Below are 6,125 nucleotides of genomic sequence, written 5' to 3'. Positions count from 1 at the left end.
TCTCAGGTCAGGAGGCATCAGAGGGGGCATTATGGCAGAGATGTCATTTGAATTAAGATTTAAATTATAGGTCCACACAAAATGGTGTTTGGCTACATCTTAAATATTTTCTGATTTTACACACTGCTTTTCATATGGCACTTAAATTTTAGGGTAATTTTCTTTTCAAGCGAGAAGAGAAATCATTTGTATACACGAAAGAGGTCAGCTTTAGAGATCATTCCAGTCCCCTAAGATATAACATCAAATAAAAATAAAAGTTTTAGTGATATAAGCAAGCCTTATATTCATCTAGTAGCTCCCCAAATGAATGTCCTTGGTGCCCACCTCAGAATGAGTAGACAATCTAACAAATGAAGACATTTTTTCTTTTTTTCTTTTTTTGGTGTGAAGCAGAGAATGGAAGTCCGTGGGGAGTTTCCCTTATCACGCTTTAAGTGCAGACTTCTAGACATTGCAGGGTGGAAACTGTGAGTGCCTAGCGAGGCCCCAGGACTCACAGACCAAATTCACAGACCAACAGATGAACTCTGGTCAAACATCTTCTTTGTCTGAAAGGGAGACCCTCCAGAAGGAAAGAAAGGGAAGAGGATGAACTGCAGAGGTCACATGTCAGAGTAGCAGTTCTGAGTTGAGGACCGCCACCCACACAGAGCAAAGTCACAGCCCCCTCTCCACTGGAGTGTGGTGTGAAGGCCCCCACATCACTCCCGACTAGGATGGTAGAGCTTTTTCCACAACTAGTGTGAGGAAGGGAAATAAGACCTTCCTCAGCCTCTTTAAAGGTCCCTGATCATTATCATGGGAAGGGCATTTACAGGAAGGTCTGGGTTTGCGTGCTGCATCCTAACAAAGACCATGATCATGAAGACCAGATACCAGAAATGTTTGCAAAGAGATGTCCATTGTTGCACAGGGTGAAGAGACAGCCCAGGATCCAGCAGGAGGAGGTGAACCTCATACTCATAAGTGACTGGGGAATTACTTTCTTCAGGCAAAACTGGGGAGGAAGTTAGAGTGGAGACCCAGGGGGTGAGGGCAGGGCCTAGGTAATAACAAAAGAAACATTGATATAGTGTTTAAGAATTGAAAACAGCACCCTCCGACATTTAAGCCCTCCAATGAAATAAATAGAAAAGAAATGTAAAAAAGAACTTCCAGGTACTATATGTATATGGGGCAGGCCTTTTGGGGTTGTCAGAAGATGCCCAGGAACCCCCCACCCCCACTTCTGAGTGCCATGAACAGTAGCCCTCATTAGGTCCACTACAACAAAAAAGTTCTAGAATTTGAAATAAGACTGGCCATCTCTAATGTGAACACCCAGATAAAATGATTAGGATTGTTTTCTTTTCTAAACATCAAGTGCCCAGAGAGACCAACTCAGACAATAAAAGGTGTGTTTATATTTTTTTGTGTGCACTCAAGAAAATTCCACCCTGAACACCAGTATTTTATGTCTTTAGCTATGTTGAAATGTCATCTGTTGAAGCTTTTCATAAAGTGCCACATGACGCATTTCAGAGCTAGTTACCTTGTTTCAAAATTTAAAAAATAAAACACGTACAGTTCAAGTGATTTTTTTCCCTAAAATTTATAGCCTTCCGTGAAAGAACTAAGAAAATGAATGCACTCTGAACTGTCTTCCCAGCAAAGATTACAGCAGAGATGATCAGGTTCAGAATCTGAATAACAGAAAGGGGCATCATAAGCACAGAAACTGAAAGTGAAATGACACAGTCAGCCTTCATCCTGAACTTCTCAGAAACAACCACTTTCTCCACCCACCAAGTTCTGTATAATTCTGGGGTTGAAAGCAGAAGGAAGGGTTGGGAGAAATCTGGGGCCACCTGATGTTTTCTGGTTGATGGATGTATTTATCCTTATTCCTTAGGCCCTTTACAAGTCACTTGCTTCTACAGAGTCAATGTGGACTAAACTAGGGGGGAGAAACTCAAGATTCTACCACTTACCTGTACCAGAAGATTCTCTCCCATTTAACAATGGTCTTCTCCTGTGGGAAGCAGTAAACGCCACTGCGTGCCTGTCCATGTGCTCACAGAGAGGCCGTTGAGCCAGGTGCCTAAGAGTTTAGACCCCAGTCAGCCGCCTGGGTTTGAATCCAGGCTTTGCCACTTTATAGCTGCATACAGTAAAGCTTGGTACTGAAGGTCATTACTTCCTAACTGTAGAGTTATTTTTTAAAAAGAGAGTAGGAACAGGAGAAGAAGGGATAAAGGAAAATTTCACTTGGGGAAAGGAAGGCTTGCCATGTTGTTTTGAATGTTTCTACCAGAACTGACCCAGGTTTCACTATCTGGGAGGAGTTGTTCTGGGCTTTGAATCTGGTTAAAAAATCAAATCTAAGAATTATGCAATATAATCTGAGGAGCTGATGAGAAGTGCGTTTCTAAGTCATGTAATATCTATGATTTATTTCCTAGATTCTTGGTAACATTTACAATGCTCAACTTTCAAAATTCATAATGGCCCAGCATACAAAGAACCAGGAAAATGTGTAAGACAATCAGTGAAGAGTAACTCTGACATAACCCTGATGTTAAATCCAAACTGCAAGAAGTCTGTCTCTTGGTGGCAATTCAAATTGCAGTTCAAATCACAGTTCAGTTCTGATATCCTCCCCTGGGCTGCTCAAAGACTGCCCTGAGCAAGTGTGACTTAGAGATAAGCCTACAAATGACTCAGAGTTTAGAGGCAAAATGTGAAAGTCTCCATCTCTGGCTCTTTGCTCTTTACCCAGGAATTTTGTCCTGAACTCTGTCCTCCTGTTTTTTAGCTCAGAGAGATGACAGGTTTTCTCCCCCAAATCAGTTGCCCCCTATACATCAAGTTTAGCCGGTCCTCAGGCTGACAGTGGTAAAAATGGGGGAATTACCTCCCCTCCCCCATTCCAAGTGTCAACTCCCCTCCAGAATCTGCCTTTTATTCTCTCCAGTGCCTTCTGATCGCTTATTTGTCTTGTCCAGAGTTTGGAGCTGTTTTCTGCCAGAGGGTCAGATCCACTAAAGCTTATTTAGCCTTTCCATGGAATATCTTTGTAAACATCAGACAGGGGAGAAAAGGGAGAAGTTACACAGACTGCAGGCTCTGGCCAGGGTAGAATAGCTTGTATCAGATTAGAACAATTGTAAAAGCAACTATAAAAACTGGGCAAAATACATAAAACAACTGTTTGAATGCATTGAAGAGTGCAATCAGGAGCTGAGGGAATACAAACCCTGAGCAAAGTAAAGTGTTCTGAGGTGAACTCATTCACCCAAACTTTTCTCAAGGGTGTTTGCCAATTGATGATATGGGGAATGGGGTCTATAGAGCAAGTTGCAGCATTAATTGGCTGATGAAACAGAGGGTGGAGATCAAGACTGTCACAGTGACTATTACTTGAGGGGATAAAATCCAAGAGAAGAGGGAACCATAGAGAAATGAGTTCAACTGTTTGCATGAACTTCCCTGTAAAGGCTGTATATGAGTAGCTCAGGGTTCCAAGAATGTCAGAAAGCAGATGACTCCTAAAGAGCTTAGCAAAGTGAAGTAGCCTGGGGAGTAAATACAGAGTTATAGGGCCATTAAACATGAAGGGGCACTGGTACATTTCCAACAGAAAAATCCTTTTAATATATACAGAAAAAGCATTTAATAAAATTTATACCTGCTAAAATAAAAATAAAAACATTCAGCAAACTCAAAATAAAAGGAAATTCCTTAATCTGATAAAGGGTGTCTATAAGAAACCCACACACTATACTTAATGGTGAAATATTAAGCACTCTCCCCCTAACTTGAGTAACAAGCTAAGGATGCCCATGGTTACCCCTCTAGTCAATATTGTACTAAAAATCTAAGCTAATTCAAGAAAAAATATTAAAAATATAATTATTAAAAAAGAAGAAATACAACCATCAGTATTCAGAGATGGAAATCTAAAAGAATCTATAAACAAGTTATTAGAATATGTGAATTTAGTAATATTAGTGGGTACAAGTTCAATATATATAAACCAACTATATTTCTATGTATTCACAGTAATCAATTAGAAATTAAAATAACAAACATGTCATTTACAATAGAATCAGAAATATAAAAAACCTAGGAATAAATCTGTTGGAAGACGTACAATAATACTCATAGAAAAGTACAGAAAATGAGAAATTTAAAAAGATCAAAATACATGGAGGAAAAAATGTGTTTATGGCTTGGAACCTTAATGAGCCTTCAAATTTACCAATAGATTCTATTAAGAGAGTAAAAAAGGGGAGCCATAAAATAAACTGTAATACTTATATCTGACAAATGACATTAAAAAATAGGAAGCCCTACAAATCAATAGGAAAAAGAATGACAATCTCCCAAATATAGGCACAAGACATGCCACAAAAGAGGATATCCTGATCTTTGTGGAAAAGCTTCAAGAGCCCACCATTATGTAGGATGTTAGCTGTAGAGTTTTTATAGATACTCTTTATCAAGTTGAGTAAGTATTCCCTCTATTTCTACTTTGCTGTGAGTTTTTATCATAAGTCGGTATTGTATTGTCATTATTGTTTATTTTAGCCATAAATTTGCCATAATAGCTCACCATGGTCTTAATTTACATTCCCCTGATGATTTATTATGTTGAGAAATTTTCATTTTCTTCTTTGCTATTTGTATATTCTCTTTGGTGAAATGTTTCTTCGTGTTTTTGCCTATTTTCTACTTGGATTGTTGTTTACTGTTGAATGGGTGGAATTTCTTTACATATTTTAAATACAAATCTTTTGTCAAGGCTGTGATTTGCAAATATTTTCTTCTGTTCTGTAGCTTTTCTTTGTGTTCTCTTAAGAGTTTTCACAGAGAAAAATTTTTTAATTTTACTGTCAATTTATAATTTTTTTTTTTCTTTTATGGATTAATTTTTTATTGTCATGTCCAAAACTCATTACCAAGCTCTAGGTCCCTGAAATTTTCTTCTGTGCTTTCTTCTAAATGTTTTATAGCATTACACTTTACATTTAAATCTATGATCCACCTGGAGTCAATTTCAGTGTAAGGTGTGAGGTTTATGTTGAGGTTTGTTTTCTTGCTTATTGTGTCCAATGACATTTAGTTTTCATATCTCCTAGGCAAATGCTGTTGTAAGTGGAAATTTTTTTTTTACAGATATGGCCTCAGGTTTATTTGTACAAATAGCACAGGAGGACACCAGCCTTATGAAACCCAGAGGTCACACTATTTCTTTCATCCTCATATCCGCAGACAGAGGCTTCTACTCTGGAGTCCTTGTGGGGGTCTGAGCACCCTTTGGGATCCTGAGCCAGAGCTGTAGCCACAGCCACAGCCAGGGCCTTGGTTTGAGCCTTGACCTTGGACTTTGGCTGGCAGAGCCTGAGACCCTTGGCAATGTAAGCACCAGCACGTTTCCCAAGTTGGGAGTGAGCAATGTAGGCAATTTGATTGAGCTTGTGGCTGCCACCCTTTGGGATCCTGGACATGACATCCTTGGAATTTACAAAGGCCTTCATAGCCTTGGCATGTGCACTCATGGCTTTGGCATTGTTGGCCTGCATCTTCTTCAAGCCCTTCTTGTTGTACTTCTTGGAAAGGTACATGTTCCTCAGGGACTTGGAGTCTACCTTCTAAGAGATTTGTATCTTTGTGATTGGGGTTTCTTGGTGCGATTCCCCTGCCATTTTGGGCACTGGTTATGCGTGGTCTGGTTCTTGGACTTGGCCACGACTACCCTTTCAATGCCATAGCCAGAGTAGAAATATATAGGTAAATATATATTTCCTGCCTTCTCAAGTTACTCTGTGAGTCCTTAGTACATACGAGGTCTATCTAGGAGGTATCCAGCCATGTAATATGAAAAATAGAGACATTTATTGAAGAAGATACAAGATACAAGAAACATTGTACATAGGACAATGATGCTTCAATCCCCTTCAAAGTAGGCACCTTGGGACCTCACACAGTTCTCCCAATAGCCATCAGCTGCCCCATCATAGTTTTCTGAATCTCATCAACAGTATGAAATCTCTTCCTTTTCAAAGGTGATTTTAGTTTTGGGGAAAGCCAGAAGTTTCAGGGTGCCAATTCTGGGCTATAGTGGGGCTGAGTCACCTGGG

At 39.5% G+C, this 6,125-nt stretch overlaps 1 pseudogene; it reads right to left on the bottom strand.

The window, feature by feature from the left end:
• Nucleotides 1-5,174: 5,174 nt before the first annotated feature.
• Nucleotides 5,175-5,609, bottom strand: LOC150016221 (large ribosomal subunit protein eL29 pseudogene; annotated as a pseudogene).
• Between the last annotated feature and the right edge of the window lie 516 nt (nucleotides 5,610-6,125).

The sequence above is a fragment of the Furipterus horrens genome, unplaced genomic scaffold (genome assembly GCF_987537825.1).
Source record: "Furipterus horrens unplaced genomic scaffold, mFurHor1.1.pri manual_scaffold_3, whole genome shotgun sequence".
Classification (NCBI taxonomy): Eukaryota; Metazoa; Chordata; class Mammalia; order Chiroptera; family Furipteridae; genus Furipterus; species Furipterus horrens.
This window is presented reverse-complemented; position numbering and strand designations above follow the sequence as displayed.